This window comes from Coenobita brevimanus, chromosome 12 (assembly GCF_032717465.1).
Source record: "Coenobita brevimanus isolate Jiangsu-jjx chromosome 12, ASM3271746v2, whole genome shotgun sequence".
In the NCBI taxonomy this organism is placed as follows: Eukaryota; Metazoa; Arthropoda; class Malacostraca; order Decapoda; family Coenobitidae; genus Coenobita; species Coenobita brevimanus.
Window position 1 is genome coordinate 2,815,701 of NC_136965.1, and position 13,616 is coordinate 2,829,316.

A 13,616-nucleotide genomic window follows, 5' to 3' on the forward strand; every position below is an offset into this window, starting at 1 on the left:
ACATGCGTTCTGGCACAGTGAAACAAAGCACCAATGGTGAGTATTTGCTGACTTTGCCATGACGAAGCAAAGCTTGGCTAATCAGCAGAATCACGATCACAACTTTGTCTCTCGGCTTGACGGGTGTGACGTCATGGCCACTCGAGACTCGCGCAGCCATCAACCTCTTTATGCAACTTTGAAGGATTATATATCCAAATTTTTTACTTTGGTTTGTCAAATTAACTATATCATAGGATAATTTAGCACATTTATCACCCAGATAAGTTGCTTATTAAAAAAAAATCGACCATCAACCAGTCCACTATCATTTAATGGTCTTAAAGCAAGGTTTTCCTGTATCTAATGAAGCTATCAGGTTCATGCAGTCGCTCAGTACAGCCCTGTAATCCACAGGGGGTATGTCGTCTGGAACAGAGGAGTAATCTGGCTCATCATGATCGTTTTCTTAGTTATGTGAATGTTGGTTAAATGCTCCTCCGTAGTAGGTTGTTGTTCATATCATTTATAAAGGCTACAGTATGCTTACGTGTGTCGGGTTTGGTCACCTAATGATGCCATTCCATGCAGCATGATTTCTGGCAGCCTCCCCATTCAGTCCCTTATCCCTGAGGTCATAGTCTATTCCCTGAGGTCATAGTCTGACTTCATCCCAGGTCTTTTAAAGTCTGCTTCTTGCAACTCTACCCCAGACATTCACACTTCTCACCTCCTGCACCCAGTTGTCATCCTCCATTCTTTCCACATGCCCAGACCATCTCAGTCTGCTCCTCCTCATGACAACACCAATACACTCCAGCCCCATCCTTTCTCTCAACTCTTCAATCCTAGCCCCCCAGACGTCGCATTCATGGATGCATTACACATCCATCTGATCTCTGTCATTTCTGTAGGTTTGAGCCTATATCCTCTTCATTTTCTGCTTAGCCCTGGTCTAACTGGCTGAGCATACTCATCGAACACAGGCGAGTGCTACTGTGGGGCCATCCTACAGTTACACTATGGTACAGTCTATACATTGTGCTGGGATCTGGTGTCGCTTTGTGGTAGACAGTACCTCACCAGGGTTGAACCTGGGCCCTTCCCACAGTGAGGTGCAGGTAAATAAGGGGAGGTATGGATCTTGGATAGACATTGATGCCACATCACCCAGGGTGCACAGCACCACCATGTGTAGGGTCCTCGTCAGCCTCCTCCTTGGTATGTGTTGTTTAGTGTTGGTTGGAACATATTTTCCTTCACAGAAATCAGGTTAAAACCAGCATTCATAATTTGAAAAGTTTCTTAATTAGTGCTTGTTAGTAATCTGTTGCCCTTTATTTATTTACTAATAATTTTAGTCCAGTCACTCTTTCCTGAATGATGGTTTTTTAATGCGCCTATGACCGAAAATGTTTTGTAGTTCTCTTAATCCGTAGCCACTTTTTTTCCTACTTTTTAGCATTCCTTCTCTTGTATTTCTGATTTCTTTGTAATGAGCCCCCCTCCCCCCTTTTTTTTTCTTGCTGTACGTTACACAGCTGTCAGGCTTCTTGTTTCTTAGAGATAAACTTATGCAGCTTCCAGTTTAGCTATTTAGGTTGCATTGCTTGAAGGGTAGGATGAAACATGGGAAATGTTTTGTAATATAGTTATACTTAATACTGTACAGTATCTCCCCTCATCATTGGTACTTCTGCTCTGTGGAGATTAGTTTACCTCCCCTCTCCCCTATTCTTGGCTGTCTCTGTATTTCTAAGTATTGAGTGTTTGTTGCTGCTGAGTGGTGCCAAGTAAGTAATTACCTCAAATAATACTGTACGGTATCTCCCCTCATCATTGGTACTTCTGCTCTGTGGAGATTAGTTTACCTCCCCTCCTCCCTATTCTTGGTTGCCTATGTATCTTTAAATAATGAGTGTTTGTTGCTGCTGAGTGGTGCCTAGTAAGTAATTACCTCAAATCATCCACTTTCAGTATGATGTTTATACTGTAGATAGTATACAGTTGTTGAGTAACCCTGGTCTGTCTGTCCGAGATGACTGATCAACTGCAGTCAAGCACCTGCCCCTGCAGGTCTGTCTTGGGCAACCAAGACAGTGAACAGTGAACCAGCGTTCCCTTGCGGCAGACAGCACCTCACAAGCAAGGTGCGGGAAGAGTATGGAGTTATGGTTACTGGATAGACGTCACCTCGCTACCCAAGTAACAGAGGCATCATACAGTAGTTGGATCAGTGTCACTGTCACAGTATTTGTTTATACAGGTACTTAGGTGCTACCTAGCATTGTAAATGGTTTCCTGGATTACAGGAAACCATTAAGCTTGTCACTGTAGGACCACCTGAAGTGGAAAGGAGACTGATAAAAAGTGATAGGAAAGATGTAAGAAATATGAAGAGAGGAAGGCAGACATTAAAAAAGGAAGATGGAAGAAGTAGCAGCACTACATCAAGTGAGTGGATGATAATCGCCACCACCTTCCGTCACATACTGAACAGATACGGTACAGTAAAACTGAAAAAGACAATATGCTTAAAAATGCAACGTTACCTATAAAAACGCATTTTTCAGTGGAGCCCTTCTCAACAACGAAGAAAACCAAGTTAAAGGTTAACTAAGTTATGTCGAATTGTGACACTATACTGTAAGGCGCTTTCAAGGTAGTGTGCCAGCGATTCCAATTACACATGTTCGTTTTACAATAAATTTGAATATTTTGTAATTTGAGCACAGATATTGACAATTGGTTCATCCATCAATCAAACTCCAACCAGTCTTTCAACTGCTTTAATCGTTATCCAAGCATCCACCCATTTCTGTTTACCACTTTTTATCCTTTTGCCCTTTTACCACCCATTTTCAACTCATCAGTCAACTCTCCATCTACCAACTGCCTATCCATTCATAAGGCGTTCCATCCTGTCAAACATCCAGCCAGCTATCTATCTAACCTTCCATCCATTCACCCAACTTCTCATCTTTTCAGCCAACGAGCTACTCAGCCATTCACCCATTCATTCCCTCAACCATACAGACAGCTATTCATCCATCTATTCTCACATTTATCAAGTCAGCAGTCCATCTGACCTTCCATCCCGCCATTATACATTGCAGCCGTATATTCAACCCTTTAACTATCCAGCCAACCAGCCATCTGTCTCACATTGAACCATTCCATCCAATCAACCATCCATCTATGCAACTCAGACAATGACTTACATCGTCTTATAACATCGATGACATCAGGATCTATTTGTCTATCGATCTATCTGTCTATCTGTAACTGTCAGTCTATATATCTATCTGTCGTACTAGCCTTCTTCCGTCTTTTTTTAATGAGTCTGTCAATCTGCTTGAGTATATGTATGTATGTATGTATGTTACTATAAAAAATAGTCTAATTCCCTCCTTCTTTTTCAGATGTGGGTGAGTCAGCGTTTTGGTGAGTAGAATAAAAGTTTAATTAAGTTACTCTGTTTCATAAGTGGTTATTTGTGTACAATATCATGGAGTTAAAAATGAATGAATGGATGTGTGGCTCATTTAACTGGCAGCTCGGAGCCTATTTATTTATTTTTTAACAGTTTCATATTGTTTCTAGATCTTTCACTCCATGAATGAGTGGGAGAAAGGGTAACGCTAATAATAATGATAATAATAATAATAATAATGGTAATAATAATAATAATAATGGTAATAATAATAATAATAATAAATAAATAACTGATTCCCCACCATCACCTAGGGTGGGAAAAGAGGTCCTAATGGAAAAAAAAAATAATAAATTATTATTATTGTTATGAACTATTTTTTCTTTTGTATTATTCTGTATTTGGGGGCGTTTACCTAACCCAAAACAGAACTCATCGCCCCCTCCACTCCACATTGGACGGTTCCGGTGCTATCCATCCTTATCCTCCCCCTCTGATTTCCTCATAGGCTGCCTGACATTTCTTCAAAAGATGTACTTTTGCGCTCATTGGCCTCGGTACTAAGAATGCCTACGATCCTGATGGAGTCACTTCCTGTTGTTCTCAAGAACTGTGCTTCTGTGCCGACACCCTTCCTAGATAAACTCATTTGCATTTACCTGTCAGTTTGTACCTTTCTTTCTTGCTGGAAGATTGCTCTCATTCATCGTGTCCCAAAGAATTGTTCCCAGCCGTTTAATTATTGCCCATTCACTTTTACGCAGATGACTCCATCCTACACTTCTCCATTCGCGTCTCAGAGCTTGCCATATCAGTTACTTCAAGCAGTCAAGGGGTGAGGCTATTACGCACCTGGTTTCTGACTAGGCTCAATTTCTGACTGGGGTAAATGAAACCTTATGGTTTGTAATGCATCAAAATATCAGTTCCTACATCTTTCGACCTGTCTGAATCTTCAGCAGGAGCAGCATTAAAAACCAAAAAGTTCTGTTATTTATCTTCTGTCCGTACCCTTGGGTTTCATTCTCTCGGGACCTATCATGTAAAGATCACATTAACTCTGTTGCAAAATTCGTTTACAAGAGGATGGGTGTGCTAAGATCACTCGGTGTTTCCTTTACCCCTGTGTGGAATACAATTCTTATAATGTGAAAGGGATCCCAAGATGCAGCTGAACAGGGTGGATTCGAAGACTTTTTGTCTAATCATCTTCCCTCCTCATACCGACTCCATCAGCCTCTCTCTTTTCCGCGCTGTTGCATGTTTATTTCTCTGCTGTCGCCATTTCAATTGTCACTGCTCCTTTGAACTGTCTGTCTGCGTCCCTCCATTACGACGGGCTCATATCACCAATCTAGCAGCACATTCTCACCCCTTTCCTATCTGCGTAATGCAAGAGTTTGCCGAAACGTTCATTCATGTATGCAACAGATCAACTCTGAAACTGCCTTGCCTAGTCTATATTGCCAACTGCCTATGACCTCCAGTCTTTTAAAAACATTGTATGTGAGCATCTCGAAATAAACTGAACGGACCTTAAATCTGGCTCTCTTCTGTTTATTTATTTTTTGTGGAAGGAATAATATTGCAGGCTACTACCGTTTGGTTCCATTTTCTTTGCACAAAAAAAAAGCTATACTGTAATGCATGTTGTAAAGCACTTCAGCCAAAGGACACATTTCTCATTTTAATCAGCCGTGTAGCAGACGACTTTATTCAACTCGAGAGAGCCACTTAATAATAAAGGAAAAAATAATTAAATGACCTCGAATTGAAAGGGTTAAAGGAGGAACGCGAGAGGAATGGATGGTGAATGAAGGGAGGGGGAAAACGATAGAACGTGAAGTGTATAGGGGTGAAGGAAAGGAAGAGGAGGGAAGGAGTGAACGTAAGAGAAACAAGAAGACTGAACGGTTGGGAGAGAGGGAAAAGAACGTAAATACAAGCAAGTGAACGTGAGAGAAGGAAGAGGAGTGAACGTGAGAGAAGGAAGAGGAGTGAAAGGGAAGGAGAGAGGGAAAATAATTAGTGAAAGAGGAGTGAGTGGAAGAAAAGGAAGAGGAAGGAAAAAGAGAGGGGGAAAGGAGCGTGCTGAGAGGGGGAGTGAACGTGAGAGAGAGGGGGAGGAAGGAGATGGAAAGGGAGGAGAGAGCACGTGACGAGAAAGGAGTGAACGTGAGAGGAAGGAGAGGAGGGAAAGGGAGGGAAGGTGATTATGGAAGAGAGGGGAGTGGAGGAACGGAAGGGAGGGAAAGCAGGGGAGATGGAACGGAAGGGAGATGTTGGAAGGGAAAGGATGGGAGGTAGGGGAAGTGAAGCCCGCACACACACACACACACACACACACACACACACACACACACACACACACACACACACACACACACACACACACACACACACACACACACACACACACACACACACACACAGAGAGAGAGAGAGAGAGAGAGAGAGAGAGAGAGAGAGAAACATGGGACAGAAAGAGATGGCAGAGGAGGTAAGGAAAAGGGAAGGAAGTTGAGGGAAAATGAAGGAAAATAATGGAATGGGAAAGTGATAGAGAAAATGTAGCAGGAAGGAGGAAAAAGAAGAGAGTGGGGATGGAAGGAGACGGAAGGGAAGGAGAGAGAGAGAGAGAGAGAGAGAGAGAGAGAGAGAGAGAGAGAGAGAGAGAGAGAGGAGAAACAATGGGATAGGGGAAGGGGTGGGAGTTGAGGTAGGTAAGGGAAAGGGAGAGAAGGAAAGGAAGGAGGAGGATAAGGAGGACGGGAGGGGGGGGGGAGATAGGAGAAAGGAAGGGAAGCAAAGAGAGAGAGAGAGAGAGAGAGAGAGAGAGAGAGAGCTTGGACGGATGTGAAGGAAAGGGAGAGAGAGTGGAATGAAGAGAAGGAGAGAAAGTAAAGGAAAAGGAAAGGAAGGACAGAGTGAAGGGAAGAGGAAAGGAGAGTAGAAAGAAAAGATGGGAAGGAAAGAAAGGGGATGGAAAGGAAAGGAAACAAAAAGGGAGAAATGGTAAGAAAGGAAAGGAAACAAAAAGGGAGAAGTGGTAAGAAAGGAAAGGAAAGGCAGAATGGAAGAAAGAGAAGGGAAAGGAAGAAAAAGGAGAGTGGAAGATAGAAAGGGGAAAGGAGGAGGAAGGAAAGGAGAATGGAAGAAAGAGAAGGGAAAGGAGAGTGGAAAGAAGAGGAAATAAAAGAAAGATAATAAATAAAAGGTAAAGGATGAATGGGAAAGAAGGGAAGACAGTAGAGGGAAAAGTAAGGAAATTCAGAGTGGAAGAAAATGAAGAAGGAAAGTGGAAGGAATAGGAAGGAAAGGAGAGTGGAAATAAGATAAGGAAAGGAAAGACAGAGGATGGGAAGGAAGATGAGAGAGTCGAAGGAAGAGAAGAGGAAAGTTGATGGAATAGAAAGGAAAGGAGAATGGAAGAAGAGAAGGGGAAAAGAGAATGGAAGGAAGGTAGGGGAAAAGAGAGTGAAAGAAAGAGAAGGAAAAGGAGACTGAAAGGAAGAGGAAGGAAAGGAGAGTGAAAGAAAAAGGGAAAAGAGAAAGGAAGAGAAGAGAGAGTGGAAGGAAGATTAGGGAAAGAAGAGTGAAAGGAAGAGGAAGGAAGGAAATGGGAAGGAGAGGAATTGAGATATCTCCAACCTCCCTCAGAATCCCTCCCCCCCAAAAAAAAAAAAAAAAAACTCCCCGCCTCTGCTGTTGATGCTAATGCCAACCCTCGCAAAGGAAATTAAAAGCTGCGTATCGCTCTGGAACCAATGAATATTTATTTTGACTTCTACATATTTTTGATCACCGAATCTAATTTGGGTCGCTTCCGTTATTGTTTTTTGTAGCAGGTAGAAGGCGAACGGGGAGTGGGGAGGACGGGGAGTGGGGCATCCTTGATTGAACTCTTAATTTGAATTCACAACCTTGACTGGACTCTAATTTGAATTCACAACCTTGACTGGACTCTAATTTGAATTCACAGTATTGACCGATCTCTGATTTGAATTCAGTCTTGATTGAACTAATTTGAAATCACAGCCTTGATTGAACTATTTTGAATTCACAGCCTTGACCGAACTCAGATTTGAATTCACAAAATGGTCGAAGGTATGATTAAGGACAGTGACAGTACAGGGTGGTCCATATGTTTTGCATCCCGGTTCTCGTGTGTTGTGGGGACGGCCTAGTTTGCTGGTGTGGGAAGCGTCGATATTTTGGCTGCTTCGTGAAATTTCTGGTCAATTACCCAATCAGTGAACGTTGAAAAAGGTATTATAACGCATGAAAAAGATTATGAAAAGTAAAACATGATGCAGGGAGGTAGTAGTACTGCCTATTTTACCTCATCTGAGAAGAGAAGAGCCTTAAGCCTTTGAAAGCTGGCAGGTGATTGGTTGTCCGAGTGTATTCATTAGTAACGATGTATTTTAAGTAGTTTTAATTATAAGGGTTACAATAACTGTCTCTGGCGATAAGAATGCCAGATAAAAAATATGTATCATTATCTGCATACAATGATTACGAGGCCTTACAGAATCTGTCATAAGGCCTAGATACGTGTGGAAATGATTACGAGGCCTTACAGAATCTATCATAAGGCCTAGATACGTGTGGAAATGATTACGAGGCCTTACAGAATCTATCATAAGGCCTAGATACGTGTGGAAATGATTACGAGGCCTTACAGAATCTATCATAAGGCCTAGATACGTGTGGAAATGATTACGAGGCCTTACAGAATCTATCATAAGGCCTAGATACGTGTGGAAATGATTACGAGGCCTTACAGAATCTATCATAAGGCCGAGATACGTGTGGAAATGATTACGAGGCCTTACAGAATCTATCATAAGGCCTAGATACGTGTGAAATTTCAAGTTTTTCTGCCAAATCAATATACTGTTGCATTGATGACGTATTACCTTCATTTGCCTTAACATGGGAAAAAATGAAGGAACTCGTAAGAAACTGTCCAAAAATGTTCATTTGGCACGAGTTTTTCCTCTTAAGCTTAAGTTTGGAGGTAGCAAGAACAAAATCATAAAAATCGTCATTTTACTAAAGGGGTTAATGTGGAGGGGTTAGATAAAAGCAGAATATCCAAAGCTTCCAGTTCGTGAAATCACTCCAGAGCTGAATGAAATCGTCTGTAAGTAGCAAAAATAATATGGAAGGTTATTCTTGATGCCCCCAGACGATTTTATTCAGCATCAGTTGAGATCTCTTAAAAACGAGGGATTAGATAACGCTGTACATATATAACCCTTCGAGTTTATATCTCCAGAGGTGAATAAAATCGTCTTTAAGTAGGAAAAGTAGAGCGAAAAATACGTCATCAAATTGAAAGGGTTAAGCTTTCTGATGTTCTGAGTAGGTTTAAGTATCTCTATAACTTAACCCTCTTGTGGTTAGGATATCTCTAGTATTCTCTTCCAGTTAAAGCCAGACGATTTAGTTCAGCTGAGAGTGAGTAATAAAAGTGTGAGTGATAACACTGATACCATCAACCCACTCATAATAAAAAAAAATCTAGGTGTTGTGTTACTTCATACGTCAGACGATTTTATTCAGCTGAGTGTGAGTCAGAGGAGCTTGACAGTGCTGAAAGAACTTGATAGTTTTCTTACGTTTTCCCTCGTATCCATTTTCTACACACTGCTTTCTACACACCCCTGCATACCTCTTGTAAACAATCTATACACCCTCCCTGTTTTTCATATACACACTGCCCACCTTACACACTCTCCGTGCCTCCCTACACACCCTCCCTGCCTCCCTACACACCTTCCAACACACCCCTGTACACTCCCTATCTCCCTACACACCCTCCCTGTTTCCCTACACACCCCTATACACTCTCCCTGTCCCCCTACACATCCTTGCTGCCTCCCTATACACCCCTACACACCCTCCCTACCTCTTCCATTCTTCCTGCCTCACCCTTCCTCCCTCTTCCTGCCTCACCCCGTCCCCTCCAGCACTTTAATCCGTTTGAGAATGTCTCCTTCCCCATCAAACAGCTCATTTGACATCGCGACGGGAGCCCGCCTGAAATAAAAGGAACAAAACTGCGAATACGAGGGAGGCTGGGTTTGGAATTGGTCCCCCCCTGGCCACAAGCACCTCAGATCATGAAACCGACAAATGCGACCTTAGGAACGGGGGAAATAGAGGTGAAGATGTGTTCCTAAGATGGTGCGTCGTCTAGGGCCCTTGTCACCCACACCCAGCCAGTTAAGAGATGAAAACGCCAGGGAAGAGGAGCGCCAAAGCTAATTACAGTTGAAATCGCCTACTCCTTCTCCTGTTTCCTACCCTCCAGCCATTTACGATACTTTATGCATTGTTGTGTCGAAGGAAATTCAGTTATCGGTGATGGCTGAGTATTGGGCACGATTAGATGCCTTTTTGCTTATTCTTTTTATTTATTTTTTAACTCACATATCTACTCCTTCCTACTCCTTTCGTATTTATTATGATTGTGTTGTTGTGTGTCAGGAAATTCAGTTGTCGGTGATGTCTGAATATTTGGCCCGCTTAGATTTCCATTTTCTCTCTTTTCTTTCTTTATTTGTCACTGATCTACTCTTTCCTACCCATCCCCCATTTATTATATTTTATGCATTATTGTCATAGGAAATTCAGTTATATATGATGTCTGAATATTCGACCCGCTTGGATTTTTTTTTTCCCCTCGTCACAGATCTCCTCTCGACCCCATCCCCGACTGTTACACTTTATCCTTTGTTTTATATCAGGAAATTCAGTTATCGGCCACATGTGAATAACTAGAAATTATGTATACTATGTTCACTTAAACTAGGCGTAAAAATTGCCATCTCTCCTTATTTAATGCTGAGCTGTAACAAGAAATTAACACAGGAATATGGCTTTAGTCACGAAGAAACTGTATGGAATAGATAAAGACGTATAGTTAAAAGTATCTTGCATTGATTTTACTGACCTGTGATTCAGCTTCTAGATATTTAGCTTCTTGCATAATTTTAATCATGTTTTGTTATGATTTGTCTGATGTGATATTCGACACCCCTATAGCCTATAATCATCGTGCCATATTACGCTTTGCATCAGCATATATCTTACATAGTCTGACACTTACTTGGCACCCAGTCGTTTTTGACACTTGGTATTTGGCCCGATACAGCCATCTTGCTTAGTCACGTGAGTATTTGGCGCCTTTCCCCGCTGGAATTGACACCCAAAGACAACCATCTTACGTAATCATACAAGTACCTGACACATTTTTTGGCTCTATAATTGACAGCCAAGGACAACCATCTTACGTAAATATAAGTACTAGACATTTTTATTTTTTGCCCTGGAATTGACACCCGAGTACAGCCATCTCACGTAACTATGTATTTGGCATCCATTTTTGGCCTAGATATTTGACACCTAAGTCTTTACGTATTACTATGCATGCTTGACACCCTTGTGATTATATTGGGTACTGGCATATAAGGGTCTAGGGTAATATTAAGTATAAATGACCCCCGTTCGATCTGAAGGTCTTTTCGGCATTTAAAAAGAACAGTGGCGTAGTTTTAGATGTAATTCTTGTACTTTGTGGTCTTCGATTCACCCGAGACTCAACGCCAAAATATAACCGAATATAATGTAATCTGATGTAATCTTATCAAATCTAATTTTACCTTATCTTTTCAACCAACTCCAGATTTTTCATTCAGGATTAACCAATGTAATTTTGACTTATGTAATCTTAGGCATATGTAACACCGATTTGTTTTCGACTGTGTGTGTGTGTGTGTGTGTGTGTGTGTGTGTGTGTGTGTGTGTGTGTGTGTGTGTGTGTATAATAACCTCACATCCATCGCAAACTCATCAAAATCGTCTGAGGTTAACTAGAATAAAACACGAGAAAAAAAGCAGGAGTGAAGGAAAAGCGAGAAAAGACATGAGTGAAGGGAAAGCGAGGAAAAAGGCAGGAGTGAAAGAAAGGGGAGGAAACAGCAGAAGTGAAGGAAAAGAGAAATAAAAAAGGTGAGGAAAAAACAGAGAAAATAGGAATACAAGAAAAGAGACAAAATCAGGAATGAAGGATAAAACGAGGAAAAACAGGGGTGTATGAAAAGAGAGAAAAAACAGGAATGAGGGAAAAACGATGAAAAGAGAGAGGGAAAAAAGGGAGAATAGGAAAAGCAAAGAAAAATCAGGAGTGAAATTATTCCTTTGCGACAAGACCAGCAGCCAGCCAGCCCCCTTCCTCCCTCCCCCAGCACCACACAGACATCAAACTTTAAAGAATCCGGCCATAAATTAAACCTAAATGGGGGTAGAACACGTCTGGGCCATCTCCATATGCGGCCATAAATTCAGAGATATTTTGAATAAAGTTTGAATAACAATACCGAGGCGTGGGGCGAGGCTGAAGCGAAGGCAACGATTATCCAGGGAGTCTCCCGGCTGAGAGTGCTGATGGGGGGAGGGGTGGATGTATAGGTGGATGGATGGATGGGATGGTAAGGTATGGATAGTAGGATAAAGGGAAGTTTATAGAGGCAAATTGAGTGTAACTATCAATCTGTCTATCCATCTATCTGTTTGTCTGCCTGTCTATCTGTCTATTTATCTATTTATCTGTCTGTCTATCTATCTATATTGTCAGTAATTAGAAGGAGAAGCAGGGCAGCTTAATTTGTATATGGAAAATCACAGACAGACAGATAGGATGCACTTACGGTTCATAGGCATTTGCACTGAATGGGATTTTGAACGTTAAACAAAGTTCATGGCCCTTCATATTTGTTAATTTGTGTAGCAAGATCTGGCTGGGTTTTGTTGCTGTTTGGAGACGAGGTAACCAATCTGATGACTTCAACTGTGTCTTAGTACAGTGTGTTACATTGATTATAGTACATTTATATTGCGTTTCTAGTGTGTGTGTGTGTGTGTGTGTGTGTGTGTGTGAGAGAGAGAGAGAGAGAGAGAGAGAGAGAGAGAGAGAGAGAGAGAGAGAGAGAGAGAGAGAGAGAGAGAGAGAGAGAGAATCTTCGTAGACGAGTTGATAATTAACTCGTACATAAGGGGCTAACACTGATACAGACGCACAGAGATCAATTATAAATATTAATCAGAGGTTTATAAATAGATTGTACGTATGTATGTATATATGTATGTTATGTATGTAATGTTTTTATGTATAGATGTATGTTATGTATGTTTTTGTGTATGCATGTATGTTATGTATGTTTGTATGTATGTATGATGTGTTTTTAAGTATGTATGTTATGTATTTATTTATTTACAGTTATTCGGCATAGGGACACGTCAAGCTGAAGATGTTAGAATTCTTAGTTAACCCTTTCAGTACGAGAGGTCTTCCCTGAGTCGAATAAACTGAGTAATCGTAGCAAGAACGAAATACAAGAGACGTCATTGGTTCAGAAGAGCAGACATAAATATCGAGAAAAAAGGCTGATTCGTACCTAGATGAAATTGTCGTATAGGAACAAAAATAAAAAAAGGAATTCGTAATCTTATTGAAAGGATGAACATGTGTGAAAATGGTCTGAGTCTGAGCTGAACAACGTACACGTCCGGGCGTAGGAAGAATTTAAAGGAAACTGTTATCGTATAGGAACTGTAGACACTCTGAGCCGAATTAGGAAGTCATATGGCGGTACTAAGACAATATTATAAAAAGGGGCAAAATCGAATTACGGTGGTTGACAGATCTAAACTGAATATACTTGGTGTCCTGTGAGATACGTGGAAAAAAATCAAATTATTCCTGGGCAGATATAGAGTAAAAGAATGTTAGCCCAGTTCTCCTTTGTTAGAGCTTTCCTGATTACCTAATGGGTGGGTTATGAGGGCGACTATTTGCCCCATAAGGTCATCAGTAACAGCAGCTCCGTAATGGCTAAGAATTGGACATATATTGATAAAGCATATACAAGTACTGCTCAGATTTAGGCAAGGAAAACCCCATTAAGATTCTTGGATATCACGTAGTACACCGTGTTTTCGTGAAGAGGCAAGAGGTATAAAAAATAATGTCATCGTATAGCAAAGGTAAGCAAATAAGCAAATCTAAGCCGAATAAAATCACATGACGGTACAGAGAATGAAATAAACAATGCATACGTCATAGTGGTGGAAGGATAAACATATGTGCACTGGAATCCGTACAAAGGTCTCTCTCATCAGGGGACGTCCTTTA